Source organism: Hemiscyllium ocellatum, chromosome 6 (assembly GCF_020745735.1).
Source record: "Hemiscyllium ocellatum isolate sHemOce1 chromosome 6, sHemOce1.pat.X.cur, whole genome shotgun sequence".
Lineage (NCBI taxonomy): Eukaryota > Metazoa > Chordata > Chondrichthyes > Orectolobiformes > Hemiscylliidae > Hemiscyllium > Hemiscyllium ocellatum.
Genome location: NC_083406.1, coordinates 90,675,485 through 90,687,510, shown reverse-complemented (window position 1 = coordinate 90,687,510; position 12,026 = coordinate 90,675,485). Strand labels below are relative to the sequence as shown.

General features: G+C 40.2%; 1 protein-coding gene across 1 annotated transcript in view; it reads right to left on the bottom strand.

Annotated features, from left to right (window-relative positions):
* The window catches only part of LOC132816485 (protein furry homolog), a 397,881-nt gene that overhangs the window by 342,491 nt on the left and 43,364 nt on the right, over positions 1-12,026 (bottom strand). The window lies entirely within an intron of this gene.

The following is a 12,026-nucleotide window of genomic DNA, read 5'->3' as shown; positions in this document are numbered from 1 at the left end:
CGAAATGTTCACTGAACTTTGAAAGCTATTCTTATTTAAATGGTGACTGAAAATATATGAATCTTTGACATTTCTTCCAAACGGGTGATAATCTTGATGGACATACATTATATAGTTTGGAAATTAGTCAGCAAACAAGAATTCTGATGAACTTTCCATTATTTCCTTTATGACCTGGAATTCAGCCTTTTAATATTCTTTGTAACTCTGCACTTCGTTGTCAGATAATCATATGATTCATGAAGCTGGCAAGAAATCAATATATCTCTAAATATATAATTCATCAAACCACACTTGCCCATTTCCTATGGCCAAAGTACTGCATGAAGTTTTAGGTTGCAAACTTATGAACACAAAGCCAAAGAGAAAAGATATACAAATAAATTTTAATGCTCTTGAACCTGAAATAAAATTACCTTAATAAATGTACTACAGTTGAAAAGAACACCAATTCTGCCCAAATATAGCATCATAGAATTCCTTCAGTGCAGAAAAAGATTATTTGGCCCATTAAGACTGCAGACACTCTGAAAAGCATTCCACCCAGAACCAGCCCCCTATGTATCCCTGTAACCTGCATTTACCATAGCTAATCCACCTAGATTGCACATCCATGGACACTACAGATAATTTAGCAAGGCCAAGCCACTCCACCTGCACATCTTTGGACTGTATGAGTAAACCAGAGCACCTGACGGAAATGTACACAGGCACAGGGAGAACATGCAAACTCCACACTGACAGTCACTCAAAGCTGGAGTCAAACCCAGGTGCTGTGAGACAACAGTGCTAACCACTGAACCACGATGCTGACAAAGTAAAAACATACACGGTCCTCTTGCTTGTGCTATTTCTCAACTGGTTCTGCTGATCTCCTGTTAATGTTACGTTGGGGGCAACACTTGTGGAATTCAGGTGCAAAATATTTTAAAAGCAAATGAAGCCACTTAGAACTAAAAATAGCGAAAAGAATTATGCTCCATCAACCTTTCCTATCCCACCCTTATCTTCATAATTTACCCACAAAACAAGTTATTGCTCAACATCAAAGGCTGAAGAATTGTTTTGGATTTGATTGGCATAGCATAACATGTATGCTGAGGAATGCAGGAACTCCCAACATAACCAGAACTTGTTGGTACTAGCTGGTTTTGAAAGCATAACAACGTCATGATTTGGTTAGTATTAATTTTTTCAGAAATTTGCAGGTGTAATTATTTCAGTGGCTTTCTTCATTAAAAATTAAATGTAGAATCATATATGAAATTGCGCAAACTAAGGCCACTGGTTCATTATATCTGTATTAGCTCTTTGAACAAGTTATCGAATTAGTCCTACTTCCCTGCTCTTTTTCCATTGCCTTAAAATTCCCCTTGCTTTGTTAATGACCATAACAATCCTCTCTCTGGTTCTCTGTCATTGTTTGGCTCAAATTTAGGAGAACTTGATTTCCACACCTTATTTGAGATCTTATGGTAGACTCATTAGAATTTGGCCCCTGTCACTTTCAGAAGTTAAGTACAAATTTAAAGACCTTTTTGCCAAAGAACTAATTCATATAAGTCAATGAAAATACATACTGTTGTTCAGTTTAGAAATGTGCAGCTTGTCTAAGGCAAATTATTCATGAATTGTGACAAATGCTGACTTTTTACTGAAGAAGAATGTATTAGACAATCCGGAACTTAGTTCTAAAAAAATCAAAGCTTTGTGTCTTGCAATCATCAGAATATTAACACAAGAAAAATCAATTTAGACAGGAAGCTGCAATTTATATAACTAGAAAAGAAGATGCTGATTGATTGAATTGATTGCAATGGGATGCAGCAGGTACAGTTAACTGGAATCCTAACTGATGATCTTAAATTGATTTCCAGTGTAATTCTTGTTGCCATCTAGATTGCTTATTTAATGTTGTCTAATAGTAGATGTTGTTTGAGCTTTTAGCTATCATAGGCTAGCTGAATATGATCAGCATGCTGCCTGCTATGGATTGTTAAAAGGATGTGTTATTTGATATGGTCTTCCAGTCACTAGGAGATACAGCCTACAAACCTGGCATCACAAGGACCCTGATATATCTTGTTGCTTAGTTGTGTGGTAGAAAGATTTTTTTTTGGCTTGATGACAGCATCTTGTTAATGGAGATGCTTGTGTTTATACTACATGACCTCACACTGCACTAAACTCCATTTGCCAAGCTTCTACCCAATCATTCAACCTATCCAAGTCCATTTAGAGATTCCTTATGTCCTCATCACAACATGCCCTCCCAACTGTTTTGAATCATCGGCAAATTTCGATACATTACTTCTCCAAGTATTAATATAGATAGCAAATAATCAAGATCCTAGGTCTGATATGACTCTATGACTTCCTCCTAGCCTGAAAAAGGCACATTAATCTTGACTCAGTCTTCTGATTATAACTAATCTTAATTCTATGCTAATGCAATATATGACCTCTTGTTTCATGCAATAACCTTTTATTTGGCATCTGAAACATAAACAGAATTGAAACTCAGCAAGTCTGCAGCATCTGTGATGAGAAAGCAGAATTTCAAGTCCAGTGACCGTTTTTCAGAATGGCCATAGAGTCATAGAGATGTATAGCACAGAAACAGACTCTTCGGTCCAACCCGTCCATGCCGACCAGATATCCCAACCCAATCTAGTCCCACCTGCCAGCTGATCCATAGCCCTCCAAACCCTTCCTATTCATATACCCATTCAGATGCTTTTTAAATGTTGCAATTGTACCAGCCTCCACCACTTCCTCTGGTAATTCATTTCAGACACGTACCACCCTCTGCATGAAAAAGTTGCCCCTCAGTTCCTTTTTATATCTTGTACCTCTCACCCTGAACTATGTCCTCTAGTTCTGGACTCCATCAACCCAGGGAAAAGACTTTGTCTATTTATCCTATCCATGCCCTTCATGATTTTATAAACCTCTATAAGGTCACCCCTCAGCCTCTGATGCTCCAGGGAAAACAACCCTAGCCTATTCAACCTCTCCCTATAGCTTAAATCCTCCAACCCTGGCAACATCCTTGTAAATCTTTTCTGAACCCTTTCAAGTTTCATGACATCTTTCCGATAGGAAGGAGACCAGAATTGCATGCAATATTCCAGCAGTGGCCTAACCAATGTCCTGTACAGCCACAACATGACCTCCCAACTCCTTCAGAACCTCCTTTAAAAAACTTGGCTGCTGGCTAACAGGACCGGGCAACTTGGCTGCCTTAACTCCCATTAGTTTGTTATAAGTTTCCTAATACCATATGAGGGGAAAGTTGGATTTGCCTGGAGAATGGTACAATGTTTTTGGGAGGACAAATAGATTTCCGTGGGCAATCATCAGTGTGCTCTACTATACTGCTTTCTCATTATTGTCAATGCTAGTTCATTTGTAATCTGCACATGCTATTATCTCTTTTGCAAACCTAATTTGCTCCCTTTCATAAAGAAGAGGCCAGCACGGAGACCCACATTCCCACCTTCCCTTCTGAGGAGGAAGCTACTCTATATTGACTAGATTCAGGACCACAATCTTGTGAATGATCTGGATCACTGATGCAATTTCACAGTAGGTTGAGAAAGTAATGTTACACATTTGTGGCAATCAGAGGACTGCTGGAGGCCAGGCATCTGCTCAGCCTCATGCAAAAGATGATTCCATAGTCTCAACCATAAAGAATTTCATCAAAATGTATAAACAAGCACAAGAATGGTAGGCATATTTGTCAGAGATGGTTGGTAAACTGGATCGAAAGATAGTAGGTCCTCAAAGTTATCAGTGCTACATTGACTTTGGCATGCATCCATCTGGCTGCCTCCTTGACATGCTGGCTTCTGCAGTGGATAGCCAGTCAAGCACATTTATTGTCTGCCAGATAAGGACACTCCATTGCTCTCGCCATGGATGCTCAGCATTTAAGGGTAAGGCGTTAAGGCACAGTGACCTCATTTCAGTTTGCACCTTACTGCAATGTCAAATTCTGCAGAGGTCCAAGATGAGAAGGGTAGTCCTGCATCTTGACAGGATACTCTCAGTAGGCTTAAGCCCTCTAGGCTCATGCATTCTCAAGTATGACCAGGCAAATCTTCCAGGCCAACGGAACCAACTACAGAACAAGCACTTCCTAACCAGTTGTTGGTGTCAGGACTACAGTTACACATAGTGGGAGGGAAGGGAAGGAAAAAAGTTACACCATTGGAATGAGAGAAAGATCACTGTAATATGTAAACATATATGATTTGCAAACTTAAAAAGCCTCCTTTAATGTCTTTGTTGCTGCTGGACCTAGTGAAGTCCATATCCATTTGTGAGATGGGTAGCAACTTCAGACATCCCAACGATGAAAGATGTTGTAATGGCCAAGTATTGCTAGCACTCTCAGGCAATCAACTTCTTGACTGCAGGTACCCTCAGACCTTACCTTGAACCATGAACGTGATGACAGCAGTTAATACACTACTCTTTAATTGAATAAAACTGAGGTTAAATGCTGTCTACAGGAATTATGATAAGGCCTGCCTTACTTACACCCACCATGTAATGTGAAAGTATAGATTCAGTGATGATTCAATAGTGGACAGTGGTTAGAAGCAACTGAGGAAGATTCTGGGAGATGCCAGCTTGCTCACCATTACAGAGGAGGAGATCATGGAGAATCCGCTGTCAAACGGGCAAGAAAGAGATAAGACAAGGTTATATTCTTTGTATGTAAGAGCACAGAGTATACTGAACAAAACTGGGGCATTGGAAGCAGAAATTGCTGTAGGGGGATATGGCATTGTAGCATTGACAGAAACGTGGCTCAAGCCAGAACAGGACTGGATACTTAACATCCTGAGTTATAAAGCTTTTAGTTGAAATAGGTTGAGTAAAAAGGGAGAAAGTATAGAAGTCTTGGTCAAAGATTGTATCATTGTCCTTGAATGAGGTACAGTTTTTGAATTTGAATTTAAATGGTTGGAGGTAAGAAACAGGAAGGGAGCGGTGAATTTGTTGGGTATTTATTGCAGACCTCTAAATAGTAGGGGTGAAGTAGAAGAGAGCATTTGTAACATGAACATGCAAGTCTGCAGATAAGTAGAATTATGATAATTGGTAATTTAAATCACCCTAAGGGTAGACTGGGAAAAAGATAGAGTATATAGCACAGAAGGGCATATATTCCTACAATATGTGCAGGAGAACGTTTTGGAACAGCACATTTCTAGTTCTACCAGGGAGAGAGCTATGTTGGATCTGGTCCTAAGAATTAAGGCAGGTCAAATGGATAATGTCAGAGTACAGGAACATTTTGGAAATAGTGATCATAATATAATAAGTTTCAATATTAAATTGGAAAAGGATAAAATTCAGTCAATAATTAAGATTCCACACTGAAAAGCACAAATTTTAGGGGTCTAAAAGTTGAACTTGACCAGGTTGATTGAAACACATTTTGGTGGATGAAACAGTGGATGAAAAATGTGAGACTTTCAAAAGAGAGATGAATAGGGTGTAAGCTAGGTACATACCCATGAGAAATAAATAAGGGAGTAACCAAACCTAAAATATCCTGGAATAACAAAATCTATTGACGAAAAAATAAGGAAGGAAAAGGAGGAATGTAACGCATATCAGAATACCAATAGCAATAGAAATCAGGAAGAATATGGGCGGCACGGTGGCACAGTGATTAGCACTGCTGCCTTACACCGTCAGAGACTCGGGTACAATTCCCACCTCAGGTGACTCTCTGTGTGGAGTTTGCACATTCTCCCCGTGTCTGTGTGGGTTTCCTCTGGGTGCTCCAGTTTTCTCCCACAATCCAAAAAAAATGTGCAAGTCAGGTGAATTGGCCGAGCTAAATTGCCCGTAGTGTTAGGTGAAGGGGTAAATGTAGGGGAATGGGCCTGCGGGGGGTTGCGCTTTGGCAGGTCGGTGTGGACTTGTTGTGCCAAAAGGCCTGTTTCCACACTGTAAGTAATGTAATGAAATCTAATCTAATCTAAGAATATCTCAAATGTAGAAGAGAGGCTAAGGTTGCAATAAGGAAGGCTAAGAGGAAACATGAGGAAAAGATGGCAAGCTGCACTAAAACAAATGATAAAATGTTCTTCAAACATATTATTGTACAAAATGTCAGTGTCCATATTATTGTAAAAGATTGAAGGGTAGATTGGGGTCCAGAAGGAACAAGCAGGGTAACCTGCTCACTGAAGCAAAAGGGATGGCAAAGGTATTAAATGTGTACTTCGCTTTGTCTTCACCAGGTTAGAAAATGTTGACAATGGTCCATTTGAAAACATAAGCATTGATTAATTGAGCAGTATAATGATAGTTAAAGAAGTGGTGCTAAAAAGGCTGGCAGCACACCAGGTAGAGAAGTTGCCAGGCCCAAATAGGATGCATCCTAGGATTGCTGAAAGAGGTAAAGAAACAGACTATGGAGGCATTGACAAACATTTTTCTGTCAACATAAAATGAGACCAGGGAGGAGTTGGGGGAGTGTGTGTGTGTGTGTGTGTGTGTGTGTGTGTGTGTGTGGTGGCGGGGGTGGGGAGGAGGTTCCTGGAAGATTACATATTTATATTTAGACTTTCAGAAAGCCTTTGATATTTTGCCACATGCCAGGTTGATTTGCAAGTTAGAAATGTCTGGGATTGATGGGTCATTGACTGCATGGATTATTAATTGGTTGAAGATAGGAAACAGAATGTGTGTATAGTTTGGCATTTCTCACACTTGAAACAAGTTGAAAGTGGTGTTCCCCAGGATCAGTGTTGGAACCCTTGCTTTTTTCTGATTTATATAAATGATTTGGAGATAGGTATTAAGGGTGAAATCTCTAAATTTGGAGATGATTCTAAACTAGGGAGAATAGTGAATTGTGAGGATGATGCTGAGTAACTTCAGAGGGGCATTGGCAATTTGGACAAATACACTGACACCTGCAGATGAATTTTAATGCAGAGAAATGTGAGGTAATTGGTAGAAGAAACATGGAGAAACAACACAGGCTCAATGGTACAATTTGGAGGAGAGTACAGGAGCAGGTGGACCTTGGGGTTCACGCGCATAATTCTCTGAAGGTGGCCAGAGAATGTTGAAACAGTTGTTAAGAAGGCTTATTGAATCCCTTTATTTATAAATATTAGCGCTGTCTATAAAAACGAGGAAGTGATGCTACACCTCTATACATCATTGGTCAGATGATATTTGGAGTTCAGTTCTGAGCACCTTATCTAAGGAAGGATGTTTAAGCTCTGGAGAGAGTGCAAAGGAAAATTACTAGTTGATACCAGAAATGAGGGAGTTTAGAGACATAGAAAGATTAGAGAAATTGAGCTTATTTTCCTTGGAGCAGAGAAGATTAAGAGGAGACTGTATTGAGGCACTGAAAATTATGAACAATTTTGACAGGGTAAAGAAAGATACGTTTGTCCACTAGTTGGTATGTCAGTAACTAGGAGTCATGATTGCCATAGAATCATAAAATCTTTACACTGCAGAAGCAGGCCATTCAGCCCATTGACTCCACACTGACCTTCTGAAGAGAATTCCACCCAGACTCACCCCATCCAATCCCTGTAACCCTGCATTTCCCATGGCCAATTCACCTAGCCTGCACATCCCTGGGTACTGTGGGCAATTTAGCATGGCTAATCCACCTAAACTGTAACATCTTTTCCCAAGGGAGGAAACCGGAGCACCTGGAGAAAACCCATACAGACACAGAGAAAATGTATACCTCCACACAAACAGTCACCCGAGGTGGAATTCAAACCAAGTCCCTGGCATTATGAAGCAGCAGTGCCAACCACTGTACCACCCATTGTCATTTCAAGACTGTCAGCAAGAGAATAAGGAATGAAATGAGGAGAAACCTCTTTACTCGGAGAGTTATTAGAATTTGGAATGCATTGCCTGTGAGAGGGGTGGAGGAAGTTTCAAAAGAGAGTAGGGTGTATATTTGAAAGTGATGAATTTTGAGGTTTGTTAACATAAGGTTGGAGAATGGGAAAAGCTGGGTAGCTCATTTATGAGCTGGTACATACATTATGGGTCAAATGGCCTCCTTCTGTACTGTAAATTTTATGATTCTGTCTCTTGCAAAACTTCTTTGATTCTGTCTCTTGAGGCAAAACTTCATTCTATCAACTTTTTAAGGCAGATCATGACCATTCAAGTACAATGGGCAGTTCACATGTCTCATAGTCTGCAGAGAGAAACTGTACAAAGTACTACCTCTCTCAGGTTAAACATTGTCTTCCAGGATGCTTAAACATTTCAGGGCAATTCAGCAGTCTGCCAGAAGGTTGAAGACTAACTGATGAGAAAATGATGAAAAAGAGATGCCTTAGATTTGCTCCGCATTGCCCATCGTGAGAGATTTCACCAGCAATTTTGATTTGGTGATGTGGCAGATTTGATTAGGGTCCTTAAGGTGAAGGAACCCCCTGGTGACCACAATATTATAGAATTCACCCTGCAGTTTGAGAAGAAGATGCTGGAATCAGTATTACATTTGAGTAAAGGTAACCACAAAGACATGAGGGAGGAACTGTGAAGTGTTAACTAGAAGGGAGTCTAGCAAAGAAGATAGTGGTGCAGCAATGGCAGTAGTTTCTGGGGGTAATTTAGGAGGCACAACAGAAATTCATCCCATGAAAAATGAAACATATGAAGAGGAGAACAAGGCAGCCATGGCTGACAAGAGAAGTCAGAGAGTCCTGATAAAGGGCTTTTGCTCGAAATGTCGACTCTCCTGCTCCTCGGATGCTGCTTGACCTGCTGTGCTTTTCCAGCACCACACTCTCAACTCTAGTCTTCAGCATCTGCAGTCCTCACCTTCGCCTAAGAGAAGTCAGGGACACCATAAAAGCAAAAGAAAAAGCTTACAATGCAGTGAAGATTAGTGGGATGCCAGAGGATTGGGATGTATTTAAAAACCAGCAGAGGATAACTAAAAAAGCAATGAGGAGGGAGAAGGTGAAATATGATGGTAAGCTGAGTTTTTCTTAGATATATAAAAGGTAAGGGAGAGGCAAGAGTGGATATTGGATTGCATAAAAATGAGGCTAGAAAAGTAGTACTGGGAATCAAAAAATAGTGGGGGATCTGAATAGGTACTTTGCATCAGTTTTGTCAGCAGAAGATCTCAGTAGCAAATCAGAACTTCAAGAGAGTCAGGGGGCAGTGGTGAGTGTATTATATGGATCCCCCACCATATAACCCATATGCTAGCAATGGAGGGGTTTCAAAGGAGGCTTACAAGAATGATCTCGATAATGAAGGACTTGTCATATGAGAAGTGGTTGAGGACCCTGGGTCTGTACTCGATGGAGATTAGAAGGATGAGGTTGGATCTCATTTAAACTTACAGAAAACTGAGAGTCCCGGATAGAATGGACATAGAGAAGATGTTTCTACTAGTAGGAGAGACTAGGACCAGAGGAAACAACATCAGAGTGAAAGGACAACCCTTTAGAACTGAGATGAAGAGGAGTTTCCTCAGCCAGAGAGTGCTGCATCTGTGAAACTCCTTGCTGTGGAAGGCTGTGGAGACCAAGTCATTGACAGCAATTAAGACAGAGATAATAGATAAGTTCTTGATTAGTATGGGGATCAAAAGGAGAAGGTAGGAGAATGAGGTTAAGAAAAATATCAGCCAAGGGTGGAGTGGATTGAATAAGGCAAATGACCTAATTCTGATTCTATGTCTTATGGTCTTATGCATGCCACATGAAGATGTTAAGTCAACTGAATCAAAAAAGCTACCTAACTTTAATACAATGTAGTGTTAGTGCTTATCTTACTAACTGCTGCTGGTTCTCTAACAATGAGCAGAACCTATAAACGGTAAATACTTTAACTTGGGATCACTCGTAGAAACAAAACGTACAATCATTTGGATAAACAAACATTTATTCAGCAACAGAAAAATTTGAGGACTGCACAACAACCGGGACCACATGTACTTTGGACTTACCAGAGCCTGCTGGCTATTTGACCAACAGAAAGTTGCGCAATGAAACAAAGTCTAAACCCAAACCATTCATCCTGAAGGCAGGATTCACTTTGGTTCTCTCTGGCTTTTTGTTTTTAATGGCATTTTGCTCTAACATGCACTCTTGGATGTCCCATTGTGTCAATGATCTGATCATCAATTTTAGCTTCATTTTTAGAAAATTGCTGTTGATCTCTTATTTCCACATCATCCAGTAAATCTTCCTTTGCTGGCAGCAGTTGTGAAGGGCACAGCTAGCCCAAATGATGCAGTACATTTTTTCTGGGCTGTACAGAAAATGTAGCAGTCTAGGCCTCAGCCTAATGAAGCCTATGATCTGTTCCACTGTGGACCTCTTGGGCAGCATTGTATTTTTGTTCTAGCATCTTCTGAGGGTTTTGTAAAGTTGTCATGAACCACATTTGGAAAGGTAACTGTTGTCTTCAAGTAGTTCTCCCTGTATGGCCTGAGGGCCATGAAAGGAGGCAGGAACCTATGAGTTTTCTAGTTTGTACGCATCGTGGCAGCTCCCAAGATATCTGGCACCTCTAAAATCTGGCACTGATAGTTACAGATAAGTTGAACATTGATGGATGGGAAGCTTTTCCTGTTGACAAACTCTGCAAGTTGGTGATAGGTTGCTCTCAAAGAAAAATGGAGGCAGTCTGTGGTGCACTGCACTGAAAGAGAATCAGTGATGGTGGAGAATCTCATTGAATCTCTTTATCCAAAGGGAAGGACATAAACAGTATAATCTGGAGTTAATGGCATTAATGACATCCCAGATGTCATACTCCTTGAAACAAGCTACTGGTATAAAAATTAAAGGTACTACTATGGTAGCTGTAACTTTGATAGTCATCAGAGTGGGATCATCACTTATTTCCTTCGGGTGAAAGTGCTCCACCGGGAAATGACTCAGTTCAATGATGATGACTCAATACATCCTTAGTCTGCTCTTCAAGTGTATTTTCCATAGTTATAAAAAATAACAGCAAAGCCTGGAAATGCCAGGTCTTGCATCCTCGTGGAATCTTCTTTTCAGTTTCTACCCTTGAAGACTGTGTGGCAGCCATTGCTCTTCCTGCTGACAAAGTTGTAGTTGTTTTCTCCTTTGATGATGTCTTTGCCTATGCAACAAGGCCACAGGGATCTAACAACTGTGATGTCCATCCCAGATGCATGAGCCAAAACTCTGTGTGTCATATTGAGAAGAGAACAATATTTATATAGTACTCCTGAGCTCTCAAATCTATCACAATGAAATCCCATGTTATGCTCTCATTCAGCTATGAGGGCTTTACAAGGAGGCAATGCCCTGTTCGGAGTTCTAAGGAATGTAAGCTTATCCAGATATATGGTGCACAACCAAAATGTTCATGCTGCACTGGAGTAATGGAATACTGGAATTAATCCATTGTGACAGCAGCCTTCCAAAAAATGTCACCCTTAAATATCACCAACAGTTCAGTATGAACATGGCAGTTCTGGAACATTGTCTTCTCGAATCAGGTATGTGATTCAGAAATGTCAAACCCATGTGAAACGTTTATTGTTTGATTAAAATTGCTTATCTGACATGACAAAGAGGTAATTTACTGAAAGTTGTGCAATAGTCATAATGCATGAGGCCAGAACTTTTATGTTCATTGTTGTAAAAAAGAATGACTTGCAAGTGAATTGTAGTTTGATGCCAGATGGCATTGCTGAATCATCAGACATGTGATTAATGTAATTGCCTGCTAGATGTGCCTCAGATTCAAAGAATTATACTCCATTCATAAGAGAAAAAACATTAACATGCTCCTTCTGCATGGGATGATAGCCTTTTGTTTTGTTATTGCACCACTGACTTTTGATTGAATATGGCAAGGTTTCAACTTTGTATCCTTGTGAGTGACTTGCAGGCCCTGTCTGAAAAGCATCACGAATCTACTATCCTTCACGTGTTGAATTGTGTTGCTGTGTCTGTGTCCCCAATAAGATTTCCACTTTCCCCAACCCCATTTCTATTCAACTC